Here is a 17,061-nt window from a genome sequence, read left to right as displayed (position 1 = left end):
GCTACAAGTTAGCAAGATAAAAGATGACATAATGCATGAAATAGTTTCTGATAGTCTAATATGCATGAAATATCATACTCTCTGGAGTTCTCTGACGTGGTGCATTTCAGGTGGAATTTGAAGAGTGGGTAAGATTTAATTATGAAGAGATTTCATTCTAAAAGGGGAGTAAAGACAAAGGCAGATTACTATGATTTGGAAATACTTTTAAAAAATTTCCAATGGGCTATTCTGGGCAAATGGAAGGTAGGATGAACCTACCCTATATGGCATCAGTCAGTAAACTAGAATCAGTGGACCAACTCTGGCCTGTTTTAGTAAATAAAAAGTTACTGGATCCCAGACTTGCTATTTCTTTACATATGTTTATAGCTGCTTTTCTGAGACAAACTGGAGAGTTTAGTACTTGTGACTCTCTAGAGACTGAGTGGCCAGCAAAATTCTAAAATATTTGCTATCTACACCTTTAAGGAAAAGTTTGCTGACTCCTGCTTTAAGGAATCTTTGTGTGTCCTTAGAAAAGAAAAAGAGAAATACCTTGCCTGTGAGAAATTCCCAGAGGATTTTCTCTGCAGCAGCAATTCTTTGTTCTTTATTATTTTGGAGATAATTCGTATGATAGATTTTAGAATATAAAAGACAATAATGGTTTAGCGGAAAAGCAGGAAGATGTCAGTATTTCACAGCAGCTAAATTTCTGTCTCAGCAACAAGAAGAAGGTTGATTTACAATTTATTTAAATGACAGTAATCATGATACTTGCAATATATGACATTTTGTGCAACTTCAAGTATTATTTCATCTTTAGTATTAAACAATAAACCTTGATATTGCTTAGGATTAGGAGAAGAGTTAACTACCTAAGTACTCATGCTATATACGTGGTAGAAGAAGATATATTAGAAAGTCTTCATTCTTTTTCAGTACCTCATTTTTCCTTTATTCATCTACTCATTTATTTCCTCTTGGCCAAAAAGGCAATTCACTTCAAAAAGCTATATTACTGAAAAATATGATAGAAGACATAAGTCACATAAATTAGATAATTCAAAGATAAAGCTGTTTCTGGCTCACCACTAATTTTCCTTTGATTTGTGCTTTTTTCCTTTTTACATAGAAGTCCTCATGTGTTTTGCCATAAGTCAGCTTAACTTCACACCTGATGATTAGTTCCACATGACTGGTGAAAAGTATTGCTATACATAAAACATACCTGGTTTCAGACCCTATCAGCCTATAAGCACAATGATTATTTACTATATCAATGTGATTCTAAAATTGCTTTTTAAGACTTTTGTTATTTAGTGCTGACGTAAAAATTTTTGAAGCAGTTGGGCTTTCATTGAAATTGCTTGAGAATCATGAGTAAATCTTTTCACAAAAATACTGAGAGCAAGTAGAGAAAACACTGGCTGTATTGCCTGGAGGTGCTTAGTTAAGAAGCTTTAAGTCTTTGCATGGTCCTTGGGTGGGACTTGGAATAAGTCAAACAGAAGCTTAATTCCTGCTTCTTTTTGACAATGATTTTCTCAAGCTCTGTACTTCACTTTTCACATCTGCAAAATTAGGCTAAAAATTTCTCTCGAAAAGTTGCTACGTTTTAAGTTTAAGAAAACACATAGTAGACACGCTCTCATATACACAAGCATTTTCTACATCAATGTTATAGACCCTATTTCTTACTGTTTAACAATATACTTAGATTAACATCCGTATATTTAGTAAAACAAAATTTTAATTGAAGGGAAGAAAATTATTAGACAAATTATTTACCATGACCAAATTTGTCCATAATTATAGTTTACTCATTTTGTAATTTACCCAAATATCATTCTTTTATGATATATAACACAAATTAGTAGATATGATTGATACTTCTTTCTCTGATAATGTCTACTGCTATAGAGAAAAGACTTCATTAAATATTGTCAAAATCCTGCTATTTACACATAGTCCTTAATGCTTTTGAATCCTGGGAAAGTGGTATTGATTATCATCTTACTTAGTGTTACATCTTCCAGAATTTTTATGGGAGTGGTGACAATTGCCACTGCCTAGAAAGTGGCTACGAATGAAGATTAAACAGCTGCTGTGATTCTAGATTGTTATCACCCAAATTGAAATGACATAACACATTGTATAGAGAAGGCAAGCAGCTTATTGAGGAGGAAATCTCCTAATATTGACATCCTACCTATTTATCTAAATCAATTCTAAAGACAAAAATATCAAATCAATGTTAATCAAATGGAATGCAAGCTGACACTGAGTATAAGGGGGAGGAAATGTTACTCAAAACATGTGACCAGCTAGTTTTTATATCCTTTTACTTTCCTTCTATTAAAAATATGTAAAAATAAAATAACTATAAAATTATACATACACAATTGTCTGCTTCAATGATGTAGTTACCGTCTGTTTTTAGAAAGTTTCTTCTCCAGAAGCTGTACCATTGATGTATATTGTATGGTGGGGAGAAGCATTTCAAAGAACTAAAGAGAGAGTAAACTTCCAATAAGTTCCTTTGCAAGATATTTCAGGGATGCTAACCATGAAACCAACTGAGGATCTGTGGTTCTTCCTTCTGGGATTTTTTTTTTTTTTTTTTTGAAAGTTGCTGGGTTTCTTTTAAATACTCTTAAACAAAAGGGAAGGGTGTGGAATTGCAAACAACGGCTCTGAACCAGATCACAATCTGGTCTCGTGTGTGTGCGTGTGTGTGTGTGTGTGTGTGTGTGTGTGTGTGTGTGTAGAGACAGAGACAGGATCTTGCTATGTTGCTCAGCCTCAAGCAATCCTCCCACCTCAGCCTCCCAAATTGCTGGAATTAAGGTGTGAGCTACCACACCTGGCCCTCAATGTGGAATTTAGCCAACTGAGTGATCAGTTACTTGTAAGAGATCTCCATTCTAGTGTTTTTGAAGATGACAGAAACCACTCAATGTAAGAAGAAATTTAAAGGAAAATGCGTGGTTACTTCTGAAAATTCACACACTTTAGAGTTTTGTTATACGTAAGGTAGTAGAAATCATACTATAAAAGTGTCAAGTTTAAAGAGTTTGTATGTTCTATGTCAAAAATTGTTTTCTATCCCATCCTCCAAAACTGTATCTTGTAGACAGAGATGTGAGAATTTAGTTTAGTAGATGTTCATCACTGTTATAAGTGACCCCAATTTACAGAATTTATCTTCTGTTTTCTGTTATCACATCAACCAGTCTAATATAATTAGACACATGAAGTAAATGTATTTTGTAGGTTTAAAATATGCCATCTGCTTGATAGTTATACATATTACAACCACCATTTAGTGCCAGCATTATAAAAAATTATATATATATATATATATTTTTGGGGGGAAACAGACTCTTACTTTGTTGCCCAGGCTGGAGTGCAGTGGTGCAATCTCAGCTCACTGCAACCTCCACCTCCTGGGTTTAAACAATTCTCGTGCCTCAGCCTCCCAATTAGCTAAGATTACAGACACGCACCACCACGCCCGGCTAATTTTTGTATTTTTAGTAGAGACAGGGTTTCACCATGTCGGCCAGGCTGGTCTAGAACCCCTGACCTCAAGAAATCCACCTGCCTCAGCCTCACAAAGCGCTGGGGTTACAAGCATGAGCCACCGCGCCAGGCCATAAATAAATATTATCACAAGAAATTAAATCAAAGTAATCTCACTTTTAATTGGCAAAAATTTAAAAAGAAACTCAAATTACGTGGTCTTAAGGAAAAAGAGTTTAAGCTTTACAATACATTGACAACATAGTAACATTAAAAATTAAAAGCAAATATTATTTTATAGATTAAAAAAATCACCCAGGTAGATCCTGCGCCTGGCCAGCCCCGCGCGGCCTTCCCTCCTGCCCACCTGACAGCCTAGCGTCTCTCCTCCTCCCCACGTTGTGGCCGGCAGCTGCCCTCCAACTTTGGCTCCGTGGACTGGCTCTCCCAGAGCAGCTGCTCAGAGCCGACTCACACCTCCAGGTCTGCCAGGTCTCCCAGGGGAGCCTCCCTGGCCTGGGTCAGATATCTGGCACCCGGGAGCCCCCTCAGGCCGTCAGCATCAAGGAGGCTAGGTCCTCAAATTGGCCTGCGCTGGAGAGGACCGTGGTTGGGTTGAGTAAGGAGCCAAAGCCCTGGCGGGCCCCCAGTGGCCGCACAGCCTTCACCACTGAGTAGTTCCGCGCCTTGGAGACCGTCTTCCGGCACCACCAGTACCTGGGCTCTCTAGAGCGGAAGAGGCTGGCCAGGGAGATGCAGCTCTGGGAGGTCCAGATAAAAACCTGGTTTCAAAATCCCGGATGAAACACAAAAGGCAAATGCAGGACTCCCAGCTGAATAGCCCCTTCTCTGAGTTACTCCATGCATCCCCGGCTTTCCATTCACCGTCTTCTGGCCTTCCCAATGGCCTGCAGCTGCTGTGCCCTTGGGCACCCCTGCCCAGGCCCCAGGCTCTGATGCTGCCCCCTGGCTCCTTCGGGGGTCTCTGCCGAGTGGGACAAGAAGCCCTGGCCTCTGCATGGGCTTCCTGCTGTGGGCAGCCTCTGGCGTACCATCCCCCAAGCCCAGGAAGTGGCGTGCATCCGCTGGGACCAGCCCTGTCTACGAGGCCCTGGGGCCCGTGTGCTCTGCCGGAGACAAGGGATGCATTTTGAGGAAGCGCCTCTGACTCCATGCCTCCCATACACGCGGCCCTGAGCAGATCGCACCTGGCACCTACCTGGAGGACTCAGCTGTTCTGTTTACATCGTGGGGGCACCTCTCACCCTAACCCACTCAAAGGTTCTGGAGATTTCTGGAGAATATATTTATTAAAGCTACCTCTTCACTGAAAGTTACCAAAAGGGTCGGTTTAGTAAGTAAATGAAGGGTCAGTGAACAGTCAGACGCAGAAGTGGGTTTGTTATGGGTAGGGCTTTCAGCATATGATAAAAGGATAATTTGTTTTTTAAAAAGTGTTGGAAAAACTGGTTTTCCAGTTGGAAAAAGTAAAGGTTGTAAGCTTTGTGTGTAAAAAAAAAAACATGAAGGATTGGAAGGGAATGCAGGTGTCGTATTTATAACTTTGTGGTTCGAGTTCCTTTTAACAAGGACTCCAAAGCTGGAAAGCAGGACGGACAAGGGTGAAAATTAAGGCTGGGTGCTGGGGCCCTGCAGTGCGCTCTAGGTCGTGCATGAGCTGGGACTGTGCCCGCAGCCTGCTAGGGGCTGCTCTTCTCCAGCCAGGGAAAGCAGAAAGCAGGGCAGCTGGAACCTGCCGCTGTGCCTGGACTGAAGCCTCCAGCATGTGCTCACCTATCCCCCTCCTCGCAGCAGCCTCAGGACAAAACGGAATGACTCAAGGACAGCACTTCCTGCGGAAAGTCAGGAAGTGCCCAGGATGGGAGGCATGGAAGCCCCTCCCGGGTAGTACTCTCCCTCATTGATGGACCATTCTTGGTGCAGACTCCTCACTGCACGCACCAAAGCTGAGACAAGCGCGCATCCGTCCACGTCGCCCCAGGAGGCAGGCAGCGCGAGGCGCCCAGACAGACGGGTTCAGCCTGCAGGACTGTGAGGCGACTTGTGAAACCGACCCAAGCATTCAAACAGGAACAAAAGTGTGGTCCTGTGGCCACGTCCACAGCAAGTTCCACTTTCCCGTTGCTCATTTCTGCGTTGTTGGAGGTGTTTACAACCAGCATGTGCTTTTATAATACAACCTCAGGTAAGAGTGGAAGAGCTGCTGTGCGTCCTGGCGAGGGATAATGTGACGGAAGCCTGGGCGAAGCCCTCGGAGAGCAGTGGCTGGACAGGGGCTCCTGGGTGGGGCTTGGACAGCACTGATCTGTGAGTGTGAAGGGGCCACGTTGTCCGTGATAAAAGTAAAAACAAGCCGCCAAAAAAAAAAAAAAAAAATCACCCAGCACTTTGGGATGCCCAGATGGGTGGATCAGTTGAGGCAAGGAGTTCAATTCCAGCCTGGCCAACATGGTGAAAACCCGTCTCTACTGAAAATACAAAAATTAACCAGGCGTGGTAGCCTGGGCCTGTAGTCCCAGCTACTCAGGAGCCTGAGGCATGAGAATCGCTTGAACCCGGGAGGTGGAGGTTGCAGTGAGCAGAGATGGCGCCACTGCACTCCAGCCTGGGTGACAGAGCAAGACCCTGTCAAAATTTAAATATATATATATATATAACATATATATTAAAATATATATATTTTTAATCACAGTTGGAAGAATGTACATCTAAGAAGTTGCCACAAGATTTTTGTATCTCAATTGTAGACTGTGATAAAATGTGTTTGACCAGTGAATTAATTCACAGAACACATTTGGGTTAAAAAATAAAAACAGAAGAGTAAATTTTATAGCTTTTATTACAACTGTGGCCAAAAAGTGAGCCATATAGAGGGAGCCTGTTGTCACTGCAACAAGAAGGGAAGAACAGAATAGCTTTTGCTGTACACTCTTGGATATTCCAAGAAACAAGATTTGAGTAGCATATTGGCAACTATTGCAAACGTAGATATTTGTGGATTAATCAATGTAACGTAGGTACATTTAGTTTGGACCTTTATGTATTTTTCTACATTCTCCCCCTTTTGTATAGTGCTTCCTCTCTACCTTCAGAGAATCGCCTACCATTTTGGCAGAGGTGGGTGGAAAGTTTCTTAGCTGGGCCTTAAATTCGTGCCTGTGGGGATCTCAGACTAAAACTATATATTCCTTGATATTATGAATATAACAAAGATATTATTTTTCATATTAGGGTGTTTTTCATACAGTACTTTGCTGAATGGTCTCATTTCTTCTATGCTAATTTGTTAAAAAGATATAGATTCAAATGATGAAATAATATATAAATAGGATTTATTCAATAAATATTGAAGTATTACAAATACTTAGCAGTGTTCCATTTTTTGAATCTGTTGATTCAATCCTCATAATCCATTTGTTTGTTGTAATTTCACATTTAAAAAAGGCTACTTGATTCTCAGTGGCTGAATTTTCAATGCATGTGAGCGTTTACACTATTTAGCTTATATTGGTAAGTTATCTGACATGACTGTTGGTATATATGTTACCTTATGTCGTTTTGGGTAAAAGTGTCTTTTATTTTGACTTCTACAAATTGATACAATAAAGAAAACTGGAAAAAATAGTTTACTACTATTTAAACACATTTTTTAAAAAAGCTTTCAATTAGAGAAAGCTTTCAATTAGAGGTGTTAGTAAAATTTTTAAAAAGCAAAGTTATAGAAACTTGCTAACATTTGGAATAAACATAATCAGCAGTATTAATAATTTACCAAATATAAGAAACTATAAATAGCATTATCGGTGGCAAGTAATGCCATTATGAATGCTTTCTTTGTTGTGAAATGGGATGAAAATATTGCTTTGTATAGAATTTTTTTATCATTAATTTTAAAATAAGGCACTTTTAGTAGTTGAAGATTATCATAAGAAGGAGAAGATTATATATTATTTGTAAATTTTAGGAAATTTAGTAATCATGTTTTAAAGAAAATTGTAGCCATACTGAAAAATGGTTGAATATCTTGTAAATAAAGTGCTCTAGCTTGTTCCTGTTGCAACTGAATCCTACAATGTGCTATTTGTCTTTTCTTTATGTTGAAGTCCTTACACACTTGCTTTTCACTTCTCTCCATTAAGATATATTTATATGAATGTTCTTCAAATGACACCTGAATAAACAGCAGTTAAATCTAATGTATGGTGCTTAAATGTGTGATAGGTGACCAAATATATTAAAACTAGTCTTACAAGTTTTAAAACAACTTAGCATATTAACATATTATTAACAAGTAGTATGAGAGAATCCCATAGCTTTAAAGAAGTTTGCAGTGAAATAGTAAATGTGACTGAGAATGGAAGTAAAATAGAGAAAGATGAATTCCATGTAACCTTTGGGAACCAGTAATCTGCTCTGAAGCAACCAGCTACATAAAGGTCACATCAAGGCAAGAATAAAGTGACCCTGTATAAACTATTAGAACAGTTTAATGGAATATCTTGTGACTTTCAAAGGTTATAAATCTAAACACTGTACCAAATCTGAACTCTCTTGAAATCAGGTGCCATTAAGACTACCCTGATCTACCACTCAGACATGTAATTATGTCAAATTCCAGCGCTGTATCTTCATAATAGACATTTCCAGGGCTTAAGTACACTCCACACATGAAAAGAATAATGCATATATTCTGAAGCATCAAATAATAGATCAATGACTTTTCTTTGGTTTTGTTATACAATTCTATATTTGTCTCTAAAATTTCTGCCTTTGTTATTAAGCTTATTTTAACTACTCTTTGAATGAGTTTAATTTATATAAGCAGGATGTAAATATCTGTAAAATTAAAAGTGAAAATAATTGTTTAATTCCAGCCCCCTTCCCTCCCTCCAGCAACTCTTTATAAAACAAAGAAACAAAAAACACCACCAACAAAAAACAAACAAACAAAAACCCACCACCAACAAAAAATAACCCAGCAGTTTTGTAAGCCTTTTTATGGAAAGGGGATTTGAAAAGAACAGTATTTGGGGTGCCAATGCATTAGGAGATGTACTTAATTAAGCAGCCCACCTTTCTTCCTTTCTGGGATATTCAGGTTTCTGGGAACATAGGTGTTTTACTGAAGATAGTTGGGCACTGGGTTCACCCACAGGTACTGTTATTGCCTTAAAACAATACAATATCCTCATCATCCATATTGTCCTTGATACTTCCATGACTAGTGCTAATAGAAGGGGCATGGAGGAGAAAAGTTGTTGGCAGGTAATTTCATGTTCCAATGGCCTTTAGTTTCCATGTATATTGATTTGCTGTAGAATAATACTCCAGGCATATCTCTATCTACTCCTCTTTAAAGAAAGAATAAATGATTAGATTGCTGAGTTAGGGAAAGGGAGTTAGGGCTACATAGCTCAGCTCCTTCCTACTCATCTTCAAGTTTTATACTTCCCTGACACATCCTGTGATAAGCCTCGTAGTAAAGACTCTAGTCTGGTGGTGGTAAGGCTGTGGATTTCCAGGAGTTCTTGTGAGTTGTAGAAGTGCACATTGAGATTTGTAGCAAATACCACAAAGCTCACCACCATCAAAATTATTTTCTTATATTTCCCAGAAACTTTTCAGTTAGGAGACAGCCTGTGGCTAATTTGGTCCAATGTCTTTTAAGGTGAAATAAATAGCATAAGGCACTTCCAAGAAGAATAAAGATAAGCTCTTGAGTGATTATTCTGTCTCTCTTTTGCTAACCCAGCAACTGGCAGCTTTTCAAGATGGTACAGCTACGAGATGGTGTAGCTTTAAGCCTAAAAATGCCTGGTTCCAGAATCACCCCCCTGCCCCAACCACATCTGCCCATGCAGTTGTTTTATAACTCAGCCAGGATGAGCTTTCTGAGTGTATGACTTGTGAAGGTGCACAGTGGTCTGTGATTAGAAACTCTCAGTGTTTGATTTAATGTTCTGTTTTTGCCATCTTAATATTCTTAATATTTTTGAGCAAGGGATCTCATATTTTCAAAAATTACATAGCTAATAATGACCCCAGCAAAATCTAGAAAAACAAGTTATAACTAGGAGAGAATTTTTACAGCTGACAATAAAATCCACTCCAGCTAGTATGAAAGAACAAATGAGTTTATTTAAGAATATTATTTAGTTACTGGAATTACGTGCCAAACTTTTAGAAACCATACAACTAGGGGCTGGGCGCGGTGGCTCACGCCTGTAATCCTAGCACTTTGGGAGGCCGAGGCGGGTGGATCACGAGGTCAGGAGATCGAGACCATCCTGGCTAACACGGTGAAACCCCGTCTTTACTAAAAATACAAAAAATTAGCCGGGCGTCGTGGTGGGCGCCTGTAGTCCCAGCTACTCGGGAGGCTCAGGCAGGAGAATAGCGTGAACCCGGGAGGCGGAGCTTACAGTGAGCCGAGATCGCACCACTGCACTCCAGCCTGGGCAACAGAGCAAGACTCCGTCTCAAAAAAAAAAAAAAAAAATAGAAACCATGCAAATAGGAAAACTGTACAACTGCACCATAGAAACATTTTATTGAAAGTCTGAAGCAGCAGCAGCTTTCTGGCCCCTAAACATACAGAATGCCAGGGACCTGATAACAGAAACTCTCATATGGCTACTATTAAAACCAAACAAACAAAAAATAAACAAACAAAAACCTCCAAAAAAGGAAATAGAAAAATCTGTTCTGACTTTGCTTGCTAGAGAAGCCTCATGACCTCTTCCACATAATTTTTAGTTCAGCCTTTCAAGTCTTTTATGGGAGCCTGCAGTGTAGAACTTTGTCACTTTTGAAAACTTAGCTTCAAAAGTATAAGAAATGAGATTTTACCTCGCCATTCCCTAGTTTAAAGAATATACGTTGATTGAACCAATCTGCAATATTTACCAGAGACAGGATTGATCTGTTTATTTTTTATTTTTTTATTATTTATTTATTTATTTATTTATTTTTGAGATGGAGTCTCGCTCTTGCCCAGGTTGCAGTGCAGTGGTGTGATCTCAGCTCACTGCAGCCTCTGCCTCTCGTGTTCAAGCAATTCTCCTGCCTCTGTCTCCCGAGTAGTTGGGACTACAGGTGTGCGCCACCACGCCAGGCTAAATTTTTTTGTAATTTTTGTAGAAATGGGGTTTCACCGTGTTGGTCAGGCTGGTCTCAAACTCCTGACCTCAAGTGATCCACCCACCTTGGCCTCCGGACGTGCTGGGATTACAAGCATGAGCCACTTTGCCCGGCCCAGGATTGGCCTGTTTAATCTTGGGACTCAGAATTGGGAAGCCATCCCAAAGACTCACTCCAAATTAATTAGAATGCTTTGTAGATGTCTTTAAACATACCTCCTAAATATTTAATTTTCTCCAATACCACTAAAATCAATTGATATCCACATATCATCTGGCTTTTCTGTTTTTTTTTTCTAAAATTGTGTTTATATAAGATCTCTGTAAAAGGATCTTTAAAAAAACAAACAGAAATGCATCTCTGATCTTGATGTTCCCCTGCTTAACCAATCCTCTATTTCAAAACAAACCATTGCTTTGAGGATGCATCCAATGTCTTAATGTGGTACACTAGGCTCTCCATCTTCTGGCCCTTACTATTCTTTCTATTCTCATGTCTTTTCACACTCCATCTTGCACTCTGTCTTTCATCCAGATTGAACTATTTTTTTCTAGCCCATAAGCTTCCTCTCTACATGCATTTCTTTTGCATGCAGTGTTCTCCCACTTTTTCCAAATTCTGTTTGCCTTCACTTGGCTAATTCCCATTCTTAGGTAAGGACTTGGCTTAAATTCACTTCTGAGGTTTTTTTTACTGTCTCCTTCTCCCAGTCACAGATTAGTATGCCCTACTTTCTGATTCCCTTGCATACTTTACTTTTCCTATGTTAAGTGCATGGAAATTACTTGTATAATTGTCTAAATTCTCTGATAAACTACACACTCTGTGAAGACTGAGGACATGATTGTTTCATGTATTGATGCATCTTTATACCTAACAAAATTTCTCAGAGATAATGTGCTATCAACAAATTTATGAGTAATAACAATGAATAGATGAGTGAGAGGATGAATACATAAACCAATGATTAAATGAAATAAAATGTAGCTCTGGCTTCTAAGTATGTTTTATACTATCCAATGGTTCTGTTTGTTATATAGTGAGATAAGTTCTGAAGACCTAGGTTTTATCTTTGGATAGTCCATGGGTTTATTAATTCAACAAATATTTCTCATAAAATTACTATGTGCCTAGCCGTATGGCTTTGTGTCTTTGTTTACCCAAACTAAATATTCAGGATCTCAGTTTCATCATTTGCAGTATCAGAGTAATAATATTTATCTGAAGTTCTTTGTAAAAATCCAGTGAATTTACAAAAATATTAATTTTGTATTACTGTTAGTATTGTTAAATAGTTGAGTTTCCTATTAGATGGTGTTTGTATTATTGACAGTGTTTTAGAGAATTTATTCCTATTAATATGTAGATATATGACTTACTTCACTAATATATAAGCAGAATATGTTGAGACTGGTAAATAGTTTAAAATAAAATTTTAACTTAATAAAAACATGCTCTGTATTATTTGTCTAATTTATGGTGTCCATCCCAGAGACTTAAGGTACAATCACATTTTTATATTTCCCTTAGGATTTGCAACCTCAAAAAAAATCCATACTCAGACTCAAGTTTTAGACTGCTCTACAACTGCATTTATCTTACATCAGTGCAATTGCTTTGTCCATCCTACCATCTAAATTTATCTATCTATCTATATCTCTATCTAATTAGCTGTACTACTGTATTTGTGCAATGTATCTCAGAAATAGTAGTCTAATCCAGATTAAAATTGAATTGAAACTCCACTTTCTGACATGAAATGAACTAAATACAGGGAAAAATAGAAGTGATCAAGAGGAAGAAGAATGTATGTGTGAACATCTGTCACGCCAAACTCTACTGTTCCCACTTATACATTGTACATTATATCTCTCCCAAAGTTAGAGCTTGCATTTCAAAGAAATGTCATTGCAAATTAAATTTATCTGACTGCCAGTCAAAATGTCCATTATGGGCACAATTTGCATTTTAACGAATACTTCCATTGTTATATAATTTCAAACATATTTTGAACATAATTCATGGCTTCAACCCTCTACAGATAACCCTACTGTTCATTCCACATTACCTGATACAGACCTCTATAAATTTTTCAGTTATCTATTTCATCTTTACTTTAATACCAAACATTTTCTTTTTATTTCATATACATTGCTCCTTTCTGTCAAAAAAGTCTCAGGGATTTTTTTGTGTTTTGTTCTTTAGGTTTTTTCTTGTCTTTATGTTTTTTCCTCACATTTTTGCCTAGATATTTTTTCTTTCTCCTGTGGTTCACTAAATACTTTCCTGACTTATTTGACTCCTGCAGCCTTTTATATCACAAGGTATATCCCTCATCCATGGTGCATATCACATTTGTAATGTCACTTTACTTTTTATGTACAGTTGATTAATGTCTGTGTCACCCAGTAGATTATATGAACCAAGGGTGCATGTCTCTTCATGCTCACAATTTTAATTCCAGGATCTGGCCTATTAATTTACACATAAGAGGTTTTCTATACATGGTTTAGAATGAATAAATGATTCCCCAATCCCTGGGGTATGAGGTAGGTGAATTTATAAGTCAAATTGAGACACATAGAGTCAAGTTAAATACATAAAAATATCATTATTATATAAAATATAAGGACAGAAATATAAGAAATAACAACGAGAGTTGAGAAAGGATGCTGCCATTCATGGTGCCTCCTACTTTATGACACTCTACTGTAATTCTCACTGTAAACTCATGTGGTTTTTATTATTCTCATTTTACAACTGTGAGACACATGATGCAAAACATTTAATTGGTTCAACTCCCTACCCCTAGGAAGTGGTGAGGCTGAGCTGTGTAACCCAATCTAATCACCTCCAAAGCCCACTCTCTTTCCACCACTCCATGATTGAACTACTTGCTTCAGAACTTCTGATTCTCTGTGAGATTCTCTTCAGCTTGGGGCTTTGGCCTCTGGAGTCTAAAGAATGAGTTATGTAGAAACTGTGAGTTTAATCGTATCTTAGACTCACGTCTTCTTAATTGCGTTTTCTCTCTTTTTTCCCCATAAGTGCAGTCACAACTTAAATGCTTCTGCAATTGTTGATGACTACACTTACAACATGCCAGATGTTATTTCATTTAAATTATGCCCACACAGTGCAGGTGCAAAATGGAGGCCACAATTGCACAAATTTGGACGTAAGTAGTTCTGTGTTTTCATTTAATCTCTATGCTTGGCTCAATGTAAATCATTTTCTTCACTTTTTTTTCTACTTTCTATCTGCCTACTAAACTTTTAAAATATATTACTTTAAAAGTTCTCAAAAGTGAGAATGGTACATATATTTTTTAGAATAAAAAAGCCTTTGCCTCTTAGGTAGACTTTGCATTTTCCCAGACTGCAAAAAGAATTATCTTGCCTATTTTTATTTGAACAAATATAATATGGCTAATCCAGCCATGCTTTCCAAAGAGAATACCAACATATATTAGTTTTTCTTCCCATTTTTTGTGCTATTTTCATTTAATAAATGCTTCCTTTAACATCTCTGAACCACCCCACGTTTATACTTATTGAAGTGTAAATAAACACTTGATGTTTTATTTTGGGTTTTATGTACTTGGAATGATTATATGTTCATTCCAAACAAGGCCCAATTAATAAAGTCCCTTAAAAATCTGATCAAGTTACTTGATCATAGCTAAAATTTAAAATTGTGTAGGAATAGGCAATAAGGAAGAAGGACCAAGATCAAAGACTATGAATTTGGGGCACTGTCTTAATATTTTCTTAGGAAACACAGTAGTATGTAGGAAGCAGCAACCAATATAGTAGAGGAAGAAAAGGCAGTATTCCTTTTGAAAGGCACACCCCAGTATAATGCTGAGTTTGGCCATGAGAAAGGCAAAGACTGCTACATCATCTGCTTCTTAATTAGAAAAAATAGCTTTAGAATATAAATACCTTCACTGCCATGGAGTTCATTTAGATAGAACCTTTTTTAAATGTAAGGTAGAAGGAATTATGTGCTGGTGTTTTACGTATCAGAAAAAATATTTAGAAAATTTTGTATTTAAAACCTGCATTATATGAACCAGAAATTAAAATTTAAGTTAAACAGGTAAGCTGATTTTATCTGATTATAAAAAGAGGGAGACTTATGTCTCCATATTTTTCATTTGCCTAAAAAATATCTACTGATTATTCTCTCTGGATACATTTGTGTTGCCTGGAGATAGGGGATGAAAGGTTGCCTGAGGTTGCATTCTCCATCTGAAATTAGCAGGACCAATTATCTTCATTTCCTGTAGGGTCTGTAGTATATTTTCCAAATAGAATGCCTGAAGATATTGTTCTATCTAAGTCTTAACATTTAAAAGTTTGTCAATGTAGCTATGAAAGTTTGCTACATAGATCATGACAAGCATTGACTTTTCCTTCTCTATATCTATGAAAGTCCCAGATAGCATCTTATTCTGATATAAAACTGGTTTGTCTGTATCGAAAATATGTTGTTTAGTGTGGCCACCTTCCTGAGTTTCCTTAACTCTATCTGGATAACTTGATGGAGCTTCTCCATCAGCGCGTGATGCTCCATTTTGCACTTTTGTGTTGTGGAGATGGCATCTTTCCTTAAACTTCATAAACCTTTTTTTTTCTGCAGTTCACATTTTTTTTTTCCTGCAGTTTTCGCATCTCACTCTGCCTTTATGAAATAAAAGGGGGCCTTGCTCTGGTTTAGGCTTTGGCTTTATGGAATGTTGTGACTGCTTTGATCTATCCAGATTGCTAAAACTTTTTCCATATCAGTAATAAGGCTGTTTTAGTTTCTATGTTCATTTTTGTGTTAATTGGAGTAGCATTTTTAATTTCCTTCAATAACTTTTCCTTTGCATTCACAAGTTGGTTAACTGTTTCAAGCAAGAGGTCCAGCTTTCAGCCTGTCTTGGCTTTCAACATACCTTCTTCACTAAGATTAATCATTTCTAGCTAGTGATTTAAAGTGAGAGATGTGTGACTCTTCCTTTCACTCGAACACTTAATGGCCCTTGTAGTGTTATTAATTGGCCTACTTTCAACATTGTTGTGTCTCGGGAATAGGAGGCTTGAAGAGAATGAAAGAGACAGTTAGTGGAGCAGTCAGAACACACAAAAACATTTATCTATTAAGTTTACTTAATAGATATGTCTTATATGTCTTATACGGGTTTGGTTTATGGTGCCCTCAAATATTACAATAGTAGCATAAAAGGTACCTTATCACAGATCACTATAACAGGTACAATAACAATGAAAAAGTTTGGAATATTGTGAGAATTACCAAAACATGATACAGAGAGGTGAAGTGAGCACAACGCTCTTGAAAAATGGTGCTGAAAAACTTGCTTGAGTCAAGGATGCCACAAACTTTCCATTTGTAGAAAAACAGAGTATCTGCAAGAAGCAATAAAGCACAGCACAATAAAAGGAAACATGCCTATACAATTACTGTGTCCGTTTTTAAAAAACCTTATACTTTCTAGTTACTGTTTTATCATTTCTTCTTTTTTCTAAAAGTTGAGTTTTGAAAAACAGAAGTTTCATTAATGTTTTATTACATATAAATAATGGCCAATAAGAATATACAAATTAGCCCGGCAAACAGAAAACTGCAATTATTTTATGCCTCATTGGAAGATAGAAGTATCAAGGAAGGCCCCTGGAGATCAGAATGTGCTTTGATATTATTCAACACAATCATTAAGCAGTCAGTGGAAAATGTGAATGAGTGCACATCCAAATCTATAATAATAAAATGTTAGAAGCAAGAGATAATAAATCAGTTTGATCAAAAATACAGATGGATCTGGACAGCTGGAGAAATTATTCAGATTAGAAAGAGATGAGTTCTAATGAAAAGAATAGTAAGATCATGCATTTGAAGAAGAATAATACATAGCAGAAAAACATAAACTAATAAAAAGCTAAGATATATATGAAGTAATTAGGGAGAACATTATTTTAGTGTATTTGTTGATATACTGAAAAAGAATTTTAAGTCCAGTGTTAAAACAATGAAGGATAATTTTGTTCTAAGTTTCCTAACTTGAACAATTGGGAAAAAAAGAGAAAAATTATAATGCCACTTAGCTAAACAATAAAATTTTGTCCATAAGCTTAATGGAGATTTTATAAACTTAGCCGATTTCAGAACAAAGTAGAAATTGTAATAAAACCTTGATCGAGCATTTAGAAAAAATATAAATTCTTGTGCCAATTCTATCCTATTTGCTTTGTAGTCTTGACAAGCCTCTGCTTCTCTCTAGGACTTACTAAAATCATGATAGTAAGAGTTAATGACAAAACTAGAAGTCATATATAAAGGTAAACTATTACTATCCACCTTATTAATATTAGTTTTAATATTATTTAT

The 17,061-nt window shown here is 37.1% G+C and overlaps 1 pseudogene; it reads left to right on the top strand.

Moving 5' to 3' along the window:
* Nucleotides 1-3,892: 3,892 nt before the first annotated feature.
* Nucleotides 3,893-4,661, top strand: LOC100592394 (annotated as a pseudogene).
* The last annotated feature ends 12,400 nt before the right edge of the window (nt 4,662-17,061 follow it).

The sequence above is a fragment of the Nomascus leucogenys genome, chromosome 10 (genome assembly GCF_006542625.1).
Source record: "Nomascus leucogenys isolate Asia chromosome 10, Asia_NLE_v1, whole genome shotgun sequence".
Taxonomy (NCBI): domain Eukaryota; kingdom Metazoa; phylum Chordata; class Mammalia; order Primates; family Hylobatidae; genus Nomascus; species Nomascus leucogenys.
This window is presented reverse-complemented; position numbering and strand designations above follow the sequence as displayed.